The sequence below is a fragment of the Anthonomus grandis genome, chromosome 9 (genome assembly GCF_022605725.1).
Source record: "Anthonomus grandis grandis chromosome 9, icAntGran1.3, whole genome shotgun sequence".
Classification (NCBI taxonomy): domain Eukaryota; kingdom Metazoa; phylum Arthropoda; class Insecta; order Coleoptera; family Curculionidae; genus Anthonomus; species Anthonomus grandis.
The window spans coordinates 27,807,185-27,820,990 of record NC_065554.1 but is presented as its reverse complement, the minus strand read 5'-3'; the positions used below and the strand labels follow the sequence as shown (position 1 = coordinate 27,820,990).

At 31.1% G+C, this 13,806-nt stretch overlaps 1 protein-coding gene across 4 annotated transcripts in view; it reads left to right on the top strand.

Annotated features, from left to right (window-relative positions):
- The window catches only part of LOC126740442 (zinc finger protein ush), a 318,530-nt gene that overhangs the window by 277,511 nt on the left and 27,213 nt on the right, over nt 1-13,806 (top strand). The window contains exon 1 of one of the 4 annotated variants that reach the window (XM_050446468.1): nt 9,558-9,818. The exons of the other annotated variants lie outside the window; for them this stretch is intronic. The gene's annotated coding sequence lies outside the window, so the exon portion shown is untranslated. Of the gene's footprint in view, nt 1-9,557; nt 9,819-13,806 lie in introns of those variants that run through there. 4 annotated transcript variants of the gene reach the window in all.

Sequence of the window (13,806 nt, the reverse complement as noted above, 5' to 3'; positions counted from 1 at the left end):
AATGCTTCTTGCAAAAGAAAAATTTGGGAAACAGACTGTCTGGACTATCGGTGGTAACATTTTTGTCAACGTAAATAATAAGAAAAGAGCCATAAAATCCGAAATTGATGTTAATAATATTGGATAAGCTGAGGCCATAAACAAATACGTTTCTTTGGGTTTGTATTTGCCATCGAAATCTTTTTTTTATAGTTTAAGTTCAGTGCAGTTTTAAGATTTTCTTACTTATATACATATATATATTTTTTGTTTATTTGTGGTAAAAGGGGAGAATTTTTTTTTTGTTTCTATATCCGTTTGGTAGGTGTCATTTTTTTTTTCTTTTCAAATTTTTTATTTTTTTTTTGTTGTTAAATATTTAATATGGTGGATTTGCGTACATGTTTTTTAAATGCGCGGTCGCTTGTGCCACGACTGGCAGAACTAAAGGAAATTATCAATGAGGGTGATTATGATATTGTAGGAATTTCTGAAACTTGGTTAAATTCGAATATTTTATCATCGAATATTAATATTAATGGGTATAACATTTTAAGAAATGATAGAAAAACTAGAGGTGGTGGGTTGGCTTTTTATATAAAAAATAACTTACAATTTTCTAATATGGTTTCTGTTAGTGAAGAAACTTGTGAAGAGTTATGGTTTCAACTAAAATTTTTTCATAAAAATTATATGGTTGGTGTCCTCTATAGACCTCCCAAAGGTAATATCAATAATTTTCTACAGACTTTTGAAAAAAGGTTGGCTGATTTTCAGCCTTTGGAAATTATATGTGGCGGTGATGTAAATTTAAACCTTCTAAATATGGAACATCATTATGTGTCAACTTTTTATGATTGTATAGAGTCTTTAAATTTACAACAAGTTATAATGGAACCTACAAGAGTTACAGGGACATCATCTGCACTTCTAGATTTAATTTTGATTCCAAATGACGAAACAAGCTTTGAGGCGGGTATTAGCGATTTAGAAATTTCTGACCATTTCTTGACGTATTGCAACATAATAAACAAAAAAACTGACAAAAACCTTAAATTTATGTCACGAAACCTCAAAAACATTGATAGAGAATTGCTTAACGAATTTTTACAGGTCACCCCATTTGAACACATAATTTATTTGGAAACAGTTAACGAAAAAGTCGCTGCCTTAAATAATTTTTTGATAAATTTGTTCGACGTTTTAGCACCTCTAACCCAGCACAAAATAAAAAAACAACAACCTCCATGGTTAACTTATACCATTAAAAAAATGATAAGTTTGAAGAACAAAGCCTACAAAAAATATCAAAAGACTAAAACTGATTTGAATTGGGACTATTACAAACAAATTAAAAATCAAGCTAGCATTGCAATACGTGAAGAAAAAAAACAATACCTCGCACAGATAGTAACTATGGGTTTTAAAGATAAAAGGATTTTCTGGCAAAGGCTAAAGAAACTTAATGTATTTTCAAATGGCAAAGTTAACGAATTACCCGATCATCTTAATGTCCCCAATTCTATAAATAATCATTTTATACAGGCCTCAGCGCAGAACAATTCAGTGCATGGAGATCTTTTAAATTTGTATCAAAATAAGCAAAGGCGTCAAATATTATCAAAATTTAATTTTCATACCGTATCCACTGATATTGTGAGAAAATATTTATTCGAGATTAAATCGCTTGCTACCGGGGCGGATCAAATAAATCTAGAGATGTTGTTGTTGTGTGTGGACCGAGTTATACCTTTTGTAACTAATATTGTAAACTCATGTATATTAGACAAATGTTTTCCTGATGCCTGGAAGGTCTCAAAAATATTTCCACTTTTAAAAAAGCAAAATATTTCCGATTTTAATGATTTAAGACCTATTAGTATTCTGCCAGTTCTTTCTAAAGTCATGGAAAAGATATTAAATGTCCAAATTAGGGAGTACCTAGATAAATATAATATTTTACCGGCATTTCAGTCAGGGTTTAGATCGGGTCATAGCTGTACCACGGCACTTTTAAAGATCACAGATGATATTATTGAAGCTACTGATCAGGGTAAGGCCACTGCTTTAGTACTTATCGACTACAGCAAAGCGTTTGATCGTATCAATCATACATTACTCTACGCGATCTTAGGCTATAATGGGTTTGACTCTGACGCAATTGATATTATTAAAAGTTATTTAACCGATAGAAATCAATACGTTGAAACGAATAAGGGCATTTCATCTACTGCATTTCAGTTATGTGGAGTTCCACAAGGTTCCATATTGGGACCTGTTTTATTTTGTATTTATACTAGTAATCTCACCAGTTGTTTAAAATATTGCAGTGCTCATTTATATGCTGATGACACGCAACTCTACTTTTCTTTTTTTCCTGAAAGTAAAGAAATAGCTGCCAAGAAAATAAACGATGATCTAAAAGCCTTAATAGATTTTTCAGAAAAACACAATCTGCAAATAAACGCGTCTAAATCTACCTTCTTGATTTTCGGCAAAAATCGCGAAGTATTGCATCAGAGTATGGCTTTGGAAGCTTCCTCAAACAAGCTTTTGCATTCTACTTGTTCCCGCAATTTGGGACTTCACATTGACACCAATATGAGGTATAAACAGCATATAAGTAAGTGCATTCAATCTGCTTATTCTAATTTAAAACAACTGTTTCCGCATAGACACCTGCTTTCAGCATCTCAAAAAATTACTTTATGCGACGCTCTGGTTTTGAGTCATTTTAATTTTGCCGACGTCGTATATGGTCCATGCTTAGACTCTATCGACAAAGGTCGAATTCAGCGAGTGCAAAAGTCATGCCTGCGATTAATTTACGGCATTCGTCGTGGACATCCTGTAAGTTACATGCTACGACAAACCAAATGGCTTTCTATGGAGGATCGTAGAAATCTGCATGCTGCTACTGTATTTCACCAAGTAATAACTTTAAATCGCCCCTCGTATCTATTAAATAAAATACGCTATAGAACTGACGTACATTCTTTGAATCTCCGGCATAGAGGTCTAATTTCTCCGCCTTTGCATACCACTATGTTTTATCAGCGGTCATTTTCTTATAATATTTATTTAATTTACAACCAGATTCCGGAGGACTTTAAGAATGTATCAACAAGCGTATTTAAACATAAATACAAAAAATATTTATTGCGGTAAAATGGGTATATCTGGCGATCGTCGCGTTTATTAAATATGTATGTATTGGGTATGTTAAAGCTTATTGGATGTTTGGCACTTGTTGGGGGATACCTAGTAATTTATTTTGGATGCAACAAAAGAAACAGAAAAGAAATTATAACTTATTTAATGAAGGAGGTTAAACACGAATCTTTTTTAAATTGCCTTTAGCCTCCTTTTTGCCTATATTATGGTTAAGATGTTTTTTTTTATTTTAAAGCATATGATATTTATTATCTTTGTATCTAGTTAAGATATAATATTTGATTGTAAATTGGGCAAATAAACGATGTATTATTATTATTATTATTATATACACACACACACACGAGTAGTGTGTATATGTATAGAAAGGATCGGTTGCCTGCAGCCAGGCCGCTGCAAGATAAGGTGAGAAAGATGAATGGTAAAGGGATGATTAAAAGGGCCGACGCCGGCGTCTCTTGATACCCCCGATAACGACGCCCGACGTCGTTCGCCTCAATCATTGTCTTTATTCGGCCCTCTAATCGCTCTATAAGGGCGAGAGCGAGAGGGCGAGCGTTGCCAAAGGTAGATAACGGCGCCTGGTTACCCGATAATGTCATTAATATTAACTGTTGTTTTAATTAAAAGTTTTTTCTGTGTTTATTTTTATAGTTTTATAGTGATTTGGCTATAATTGTAATACTTGATAATATCGGCTAATATCGGATTTAATCGAAAAACACCCTCTGCACCCGCAATCGAGGCAGGTTGACGATTTCGTTATAAATTTGTGAAAACCTTTTGATCTTAAAACAATTATGTGATAAAGATTACAGGTTTCTATCCAAAAAACATTTTTGCTGCTTTTAGCAGTTTCTGAATGGTCCAATAGTCCAGGCAGTCGGGAATAACCATATTCAATCTTCACTTGTAGCTCAGAAGTTTTTATTTGAACCTTTCTGAGCTTGAGAAATATTAACGCATTTTATTGCTTTATCGTTTCTCTTCTATTTCATCCTTCTCCTCTGAGCAATTTCTGAGTAATTAAATTTTTAATTTAGTCCAGGCAGTCGGTCGCTATGGCTCAGACATATTTCATTTAATACTTTCTAAAAACATTTTTAGGCATTTTGTTTCTTGAATAATTCTTCTATTCTGAGCAATTTAATTTTTGAATTAGATGGTCAAGTCAGCGGTAAAATCATTACTGAGATAAATATTTCATTATTTTTACATAGACTGCTTGCATTAAAAAATACAGTTCAAAATCATTGTTCAAATAAATATTCAATGCATGGCTTTAAAATCACTACTGAGATAAACATGTTATATGTGATAAGGAATAAAAACATTTTTTTTTGCCATTAAAACTGTATATCTTTGTATCCTCCAATAAATTCTATCGATAAATTCTGAAAATCACTATTGAGATCAATATTTTAGCGAATACAAGTTAGTTTTTTTATTATTTGTTGGTCTATGAACCGTAGAAATCACTGCCGAGATAAATATATTGCCTCAAATAAGACGACAGATACAAATTGCTTTTAATAATAATTTTCCTTACATAAATTAGGTAAATGAACTAAAAATCATTAATGGAATTAATATTTATTATTTCCAGAGATAAATATTTTAATCATTGGTGCTTTAAGAAAAATAAACTTGAAAAATCACTGTTAATATCTTCTGTATCCAAGGTTGTTGTAATTGTTTAAAAATCACAAACGTGATAATTCTTTGATCACAATCAATCCAATAGTGAAGAAAATTGCTGGTTCTCAGTGACTAAACATAAATCACTGATGTGATCAAGATCTTATAGGAAGAAGTTTTTTTACTACTTTCATCAAATTGAGAATGATTTAAAAGTCATTGATAAGATTATTTCCTCTAAACGTTAAAAACCGCTGTCTGAACAAAAACCAGTTTTAAAAAGCATTTTTGCTGCTTTTAGCAGTTTCTGAATAGTCCAATAGTCCAGGCACTCGTGAATAACCATGTTCAACCTTTACTTGTAGCTCAGAAGTTTGTATTTGAAACTTTCTGAGCTTGAGAAATATTTACGCATTTTATTGCTTTATCATTTCTCTTCTATTTCATCCTTCCCCTCTGAGCAATTTCTGAGTAATTAAATTTTTAATTTAGTCCAGGCAGTCGGTCGCTATGGCTCAGACATATTTCATTTAATACTTTCTAAAAACCTTTTTAGGCATTTTGTTTCTTGATTGATTAGCAGGATCAATTCTGAGCAATTTCATTTTTTTATTAGATGGTCAAGTCAGCGGTAAAATCATTACTGAGATAAATATTTCATTATTTTTACATAGACTGCTTGCATTAAAAAATACAGTTCAAAATTATTGTTCAGATAAATATTCGATGCATGGCTTTAAAAATCACTACTGAGATAAATATGTAATATGTGATAAGAAATAAAAAACCATTTTTCGCCATTAAAATTATATATCTTTGTATCCTCAAATAAATTCTAAAAATCACTGTTGAGATCAATATTTTAGCGAATTCAAGTTAGTTTTTTTATTATTTGTTGGTCTATGAACCGTAGAAATCATTGCCAAAAAAGACTTATATATTGCCCCAAAAAAGACGGTAGATACAATTGCTTTTAATAATAATTTTCCTTACATAAATTAGGTAAATGAACTAAAAATCATTGATGGAATTAATATTTATTATTTCCAGAAATAAATATTTTATATTTTATCATTGGGCTTTCAGAAAAGTAAACTTGAAAAATCACTGTTAATATCTTCTGTATCCAAGGTTGTTGTAATTGTTTAAAAATCACAGACGTGATAATTCTTTGATCACAATCAATCCAATAGTGAAGAAAATTGCTGGTTCTCAGTGACTAAACATAAATCACTGATGTGATCAAGAACTTATAGGAAGAAGTTTTTTACTACTTTCATTAAATTGAGAATGATTTAAAAGTCATTGATGAGATTATTCTCTCTAAACGTTAAAAACTGTTGTCTGAACAAAAACCAGTTATAAAAAGCATATTTGCTGCTTTTAGCAGTTTCTGAATAGTCCAATAGTCCAGGCACTCGTGAATAACCATGTTCAATCTTCACTTGTAGCTCAGAAGTTTTTATTTGAACCTTTCTGAGCTTGAGAAATATTTACGCATTTTATTGCTTTATCGTTTCTCTTCTATTTCATCCTTCTCCTCTGAGCAATTTCTGAGTAATTAAATTTTTAATTTAGTCCAGGCAGTCGGTCGCTATGGCTCAGACATATTTCATTTAATACTTTCTAAGAACATTTTGTTTCTTGATTAATTCTTGTATTCTGAGCAATTTAATTTTTGAATTAAGTTGTCAAATCGATAAAATCACTACTGAGATAAATAATTTATTAATTTTAATATCATACATAGACTGCTTGCATGAAAAAATACAGTTCAAAATCATTAATTCAGATAATTATTCAATGCATGGCTTTAAAAATCACTACTGAGATAAATATGTTATATGTTATAAATTCTAAAAATCACTGTTGAGATCAATATTTTAGCGAAAAGTAATTTTTTCATTATTTGTTGGTCTATGAACCGTAGAAATCACTGCCAAGATAAATATATTGCCCCAAATAAGACAACAGATACAAATTGCTTTTAATAATAGTTTTCCTTACATATATTAGGTAAATGAACAAAAAATCATTAATGGAATTAATATTTATTATTTCCAGAAATAAATATTTTAATCATGGGTACATTCAGAAAAGTAAACTTCAAAATCACTATTAATATCTTTTGTATCCAACATATTGCAAGTCAACGATTTTTAACCGTTTAAAAATCACAGAAGTGATAATTTTTTGATCATCATAATCAATTCAATAGTGAAGAAAATTCCTGATTTTCAGTGACTAAACATAAATCACTGATGTGATCAAGACATGGCAATCAGGCCAATAAGGACATAACATTTTTTACTTCATCTAAATACTCATTGCTAAGATAATTAATTTATTAGTTTATAAAATTTAATTTGAACTTCAAAAATCACTCACGAGGCTAATGATGTTACCTCATAACAGTTTCCTGATCAAAGAAATCATAAAATCACTGCCAATAGATGATGTAATGGCACCCAATTCCCATTAAGAATAAAAAAATTAAAGCGATTTTTATAATCACTATTGAGATAAATATTTTATCCCAATCAAGTAAACTGCTGTGATAAATAATTTAATATTTTTTAACAATGAAATTCAAAAATCACTGTCAAGAAATGATGTTGTGGTATAATTAATCACCAATAAAAAAAAACGATCTTTGAAGCCACTGTTGAGTTAAATATGTTATTACAAAAAAGTGGAAGAATTAAAAAAAAATTACTAGTGATACATATGTAGGTCGGTGATGAATTGTCACAGTTGTGATAAGGCCAATATAGAGGTATAAAGGCATTCTTTTAATAATTTCGGATAGAACAGGTTCTAAAATCACTATTTAGATAAATATTTGATTATTTCCAAGGAGAATTTCTTTACGCTTTCCCTGAAAAGAAATTCAAAAATCACTGTTAACATAAATATCTTATAATATATTTAAGGTAATTGCAAATCAGTGTACGATTTTAAAAATCACTGCTTTGATTTACTGGTCGATGATCCAAAATCAATGATGTGATCAAGATCTTACCAGTAACAAGTCGATAAGAATTTAGAATTTAACTGCTCGATGTATCTTAATCACTACTGTGATTAGCTAGTAAGGAATGAATGGATGAAGTAAACCAAGGCTATTAGTAAAAAAGGCATTTTTTACTAGTTTCGGGTCGCGAAGGCTTTAAAGTCACTGGTGGGATAAATTTTTTATTATTCTCAATTTGAAGAAAAATTCTTATGAAACCAGTGAATCTTGAAAATCACTACTGAGATAACAGTTTCATTTTTTTTCAGTAAATATATGATTTTTATTACACTAACCAATAACGAAATAAGAAAAGACTTACTGGTCGATGATCCTAAATCATTGACGTGATCATACATTTATCTCAATAAGCAACGTTCTTTTTACTAGAGAGAGATACACACTAAGAAGAATTCACTGCTGTGATGCAAAGGTTATGGCAATTAAGCTTATAAGAAAAAAGGTTTTTGACCTAGTTTTGGATCGAAGAACCATTAAAATCATCGGTGAGATAAATGTTTTATTAGTCATATAATATTTATTTCTATAAAAGATTCTTACAATGACTGAATTTCAGAAATCACTGCTGAGATAAATCTATCATTTTATATGATTTTTTTTTATATATTTTATGTTATTTTCATTATTATAACCAATAACGAAAAAGGAAAAAAAATTGCTTGTCGATGATCCTGTCATGAAAACATTAAGTAAACTGAACCTATAAAGGAAATATCAATTTTTATCAGTCTTAGATCTAGGAACCCTAAACATCACTGATGAGATAAACCATTCATTATTCAGGTGGCAGTGAACCTAAAAAATCACTGCTGAGATAACTATCTGATTTTAAATGATTTTTTTTAATAAATAAAAGAAGAAAACATTTACTGGCCGATGATCTTAAATCACTGACGTGATTCAATCATCGCAAAATAAATCGATAAAAAAAATTATTTTGCACACAGGCATAATACAGTGAAAAAAAATCACAAATTACCGATTCGTCTGCTTATGTTTGGATTATAGGGGATTGGATACATAATCCCCAATAAAGATGAGATTATTACACTATTCTGACCAAGAACACATTAGTTAACCATGGATGAGCCTTTAAGAACACAGGTGAGATAAAAATTTCTTATTCCCAAGCAGATAAATGAATTTCAATAATCACTGTTCAAATTAATTTTTTACTTAGCTGTAACTATTTTTTTTGCAAATCTGGTTCTGTGTAATTTATTAAATCACTATAGTGAGGACGTTTGAAAGAGACAAGTGAGATCTTTCAACTGACTTATTTAGTAAAGTCGTATATTGTTAGGAAAATACGTCATAGGGCATTGGTGTTGATTAACCTCATTTTTTGCAATCAAAACTGCACTCATTCAAGGCATTCCTCAACATTTCCAAGCAATTTTCATAGATTCAGCTAAAGAGCTTTTAATTCACTTAATCTTAAAATAAACCAATACCATCAAAATGAGCATGAAATTATACAGATATGTAAATGTTATCATTATTCTAATAAAGTTCCGTTGACCTACGATAAAAAAAAAGAAACACCATTGATATAATCCGAAACTATTATTCCGTATCGGAATACTGGCAACGTCTTATCAACGTTAAAACAATACACCCCCCTATAGAACTTCAAAACACACTCTACCAAAAGTACTTTAAGCGATAACCGACCGTAGATAAGATAAGGGAGAGCGGATAAGAAAGAAGGCCCCAGAAAGCGCGTAAAAGGGGGCCGAAAAGGGGGCTCCGGCCAATGGCGAAGGCCGACGACGTGTGCGTTACGAGAGTCGCATCAAAATTCGGTTTCAGTTCGAATTTGTGCGTTCACCCGGTCGTTTATACTCACTCAGTCAGTCAGTCGAGAGAAGAGAAGAAGAAGAAGATTCTTCGTTTCGTTATTCGTGGTTTATAACGGATAGTGTGTGGAATAAAAGGCGAGAAGAAGAAGACGAGGGACTTTTTATCTGTAGTGGATATCTGTTGGCAGTATGTAAGTAAAACAGCATTGGGCCGAGACTTGCTATTAACAGTTTGTATGTTAACCCAATTCTTTCTGCGTATTAAACAGTTGGTTTATTAATTACCATTTATGACGTTATTGTTATCGTTACCGTCATATGAAAAGTGCAAAAAGGTAAATTTTACAGGAGACAAGAAGAACCATTTAAAACTTTGAAGACACCTTGTTCGATTTACTCTTCTCTAATTTTGCGTTATGAGTATTATACAATCAGCAGCAACAAACATTTGGATTTTAAGTGAAACCATTGACTTAAAATTTTACTTGTTCTTTAGACTTAAGCAATTTAATTATTATTTTGATGTTTGATCTTCTTTTGTTTAAATTAATTGTATGCCATATTAATATATAAAAAAAAAATGCATGATGGATATTTTGTTGATAAGCATGCTCAGTATTCCATGTTGCCAATGTTTACTCAATTTTAACAGAATAAAATAAAGTGATAAAAGAGTGAAATTCGTTTAATAACCAAAACTATCTTTATGGTAATCACTATAATAATAAACAAAATTGTTAATTTGGGTTCTTTAATTCACCAAATTTCCACACAGAACAGCAACGATGTAAATTTCGCCTGGAAATATTCTCTGGATAAAGGTATTTGGCAACTGCGTTCGTTGTTATACCTTTGGATTGTGTAGTTTTCCTATAGTAATAAAAGGCTGTTTTGAGTGATTTCAGTGCGTTTTTTTAATTAATAATAAAATTTTGCTGAAAATGATAAAGAAGTCTGAAGTTGGCCTTATATATTGGGAAATTCAGCGAGTTAGGTGTCATCCTTACAGGTTGTAATTTGTTAAAAAAAAACGACCTATTTGTGAAGTATATGTTGAGTACTGGATACCAAAATTAAGCATTTTCCCTTCATGTTTTTTAGGAAAATATTTAAAAAAATGTGTTATAAGTATATGGTTATTATCTGGCAAAATGTGCACTTATTCGAACCAGTAGACGCCGAAAAAATAACGTGTGTGAAGCTAATGTCCGGTCGATATCCACCAACCAAAATCGAGAACGCAGCATATTATGTCGTTTCTCAGTTATAGTCCGCGCCCACAGTTTTTAGTTATTATTGTAAAATACCAATGAAAACAATAACAAATTAAACATTTTCCTCTTGAAATTGTCTTTCTTTGTTTTTTTTCAAATACAGACAATAAACTAAAAAATCTAAAATCAATATAAATTGCCTGTAGATTTTCTCCATTTTTTCACAGAAAACAGACTACTACATTTTGACTTATTAAGTTACTAATAAGTAAAATATAATATAAGACTGATTACAATACGAAACCCAAGACTAGAAAAGTTATGAAAATGGGAACAATATAAAATGCTTGTCAAAAATTTCGAGCAAAAGAATGACAACATTGACACGTATGACTGTCAATTACGACAATGTCAATATCAAGTCCTGGTGGCTCCGCCCTTTTTAGCCATTGGAACTACGAACTGTCAAGGGTCAAAAATAAGGTATCCAAAACGTGCTCAATTGACGTCTTTCTTATTTTACCTTCTCTGTGTCCCAACGGTTTACTGAAAACGAGCCAGCGTAGTAGACCGTAGCGATCCAAGTATTAACTTAGGGAACTAAAATTATGATTTCTATCAATAAAGCAGAGATTTATATTATCGATCTTAAAAAGGCGGGTTATTTAAAATGTTCACATTTTTGTATTTATTATACGGTTTATCTATCAAAGAGTTTTAAGTGTTTAAGTGCATTTTTTCGCCCAGGCAGTTGGGGCAGGGATTTAGCTCAACTGCCTGGAATTCTCAAGAAAATTACCTTTTGATTCTATGATAATGAACCAATGGCATAATGATTCTCATTCAGTGCTCGTATATGACTCTCTATAACTCCTGAACTGGGTCATCTCATCTCACTCATTTCCATGATCTTTATATGGAAATTTGAAAAATGTATATTAAGAATTTCAGGTAGTTAAGACGTCATACAATTTTTAAGATCTATGTGGTTAAGTGAAGTTATTATTCCAGGAAGTTGAGCCAGGAATTTAGCTCAACTTTCCAACAGTTTTTGTAATCTGGAAAGAACACGCTCTTTTTAACCAACTACGAACTGTCAAGTGTCAAAAATAAGGTATCCAAAACGTGCTCATTTGACGTCTCTCTTATTTTACCTTCTCTATTAGGCTTGAGCTAAGTCGTGAATTTGAATTCACAGGTATAACTGTTAACCCGATTTTCTATTCACTGTGAATATAACAATGATTCATTGTTGTCACATTTGAAAAAATATATATTTTTATAGACATTTTTAAAGCTGATATAACGATATCCTAATAAGAAATAATTGTGTTTAAAAGTTTAAAATAATGATAAAAAACAAACATATTTTAATATTCGACCTTCCGCAGAAATAGATAAATTAAAATATTCTATCATAATAAAAATCCAGTAAAAAAAACCTAAACAAGCATGAAAATATAATATATATATACAATAAAAATAATTTATAAAAAATATTTTTTCTCTCGTTCTTCTTCACAAACAAGAGAGACGGATAGACGATGGGAGTCGGATACTCTGTTTAACGACGGCCAATCGCTGATGAATGAATTACTTCGTTCGGTTTATTTCAATTTTCAACGCGCATTCGTTTGTCTGAATGTGAACATTTGTCATTCACAGTGAATGATTCACAGGTAGTGAAATTTTCAGAATGGTTTACTAAAAACGAGTCAGCGAAGTCGACCGTAGCGATCCAAGTATTAACTTAGGGAACTAAAAGTATGATTTCTATCAATAAAGCAGATATTGATATTACCGATCTAAAAAAGGCGGGTTATTTAAACCGTTCAGGTATTTGAAATTATTTGCAGCTTTCTTAGAACGTTTATTACGATTGTTCATACTTACATTTTTGTATTTATTATACGGTTGATCTATGAAACAGTTTTAAGTGTTTAAGTGGATTTTTTCGCCCAGGCAGTTGGGGCAGGGATTTAGCTCAACTGCCTGGAATTCTCAAGAAAATTACCTTTTGATTCTATGATAATGAACCAATGGCATAATGATTCTCATTCAGTGCTCGTATATGACTCTCTATAACTCCTGAACTGGGTCATCTCATCTCACTCATTCCCATGATCTCTATATGGAAATTTGAAAAATTAATATTAAGAATTTCAGGCAGTAATAAGTTCAGGCATGTGGTCAAGTGGATTTATTATTCCAGGAAGTTGAGTCAGGAATTTAACTCCAACAGTTTTTGTAATCTGGAAAGACCATCATTGATCACTTTGTATGGTCCACCCCAGTACTTTCGGTAAAATACGCTTTCGACTCTTGGGTCGTAAGCTCGTAATTTTTTTTTTCAAAATTAACCGATATTAGCACCATATGGGTTGATTTTGAAAAACTCGGCTAAAAGAGAATTTATTTTAGTATTAAAAAAAAGGTTATGCTTTTCGTGACGCATATATGGTACACGCGGTTCAAGGATATTTGGGTTACTAGCGCAACTTTTAAGGTTAGGACGCAAAAAATTTGACTCGCTTTTTATAACCAAAGTGATTTATGGAAGTTTTAGGGTTATCCTGATTATTAAAAATTTTTTTTACAAATGACTTCATTTTTTTTCTGCATTTTGGTTATTTAAATTAAAACATATGTGTTGCAACATTTTTAATTCACAATATAATGTTAAATATTTTTTTAATCAAAAGTATGAATTCTAGTCTTTTTCTGAGACATATGGCGCTAAACGTGTTAAAAACAATTGACTAATAACCTTAAAAAAGTACAAAATATCAAGCCAAAAAACCAAATAGATTTCATTAAAAATCTGGCAACTGAAGTAGGCTGCAGGATTATAAAATCAACCTGCGACGTTGCCAATATGCCCACAATTTCCCCAAAAAATTTTAATTAATTTTTCTTCTTATTCAGTCATCATCATAAAAACACAATGCAAGGCAACCAAAAACTG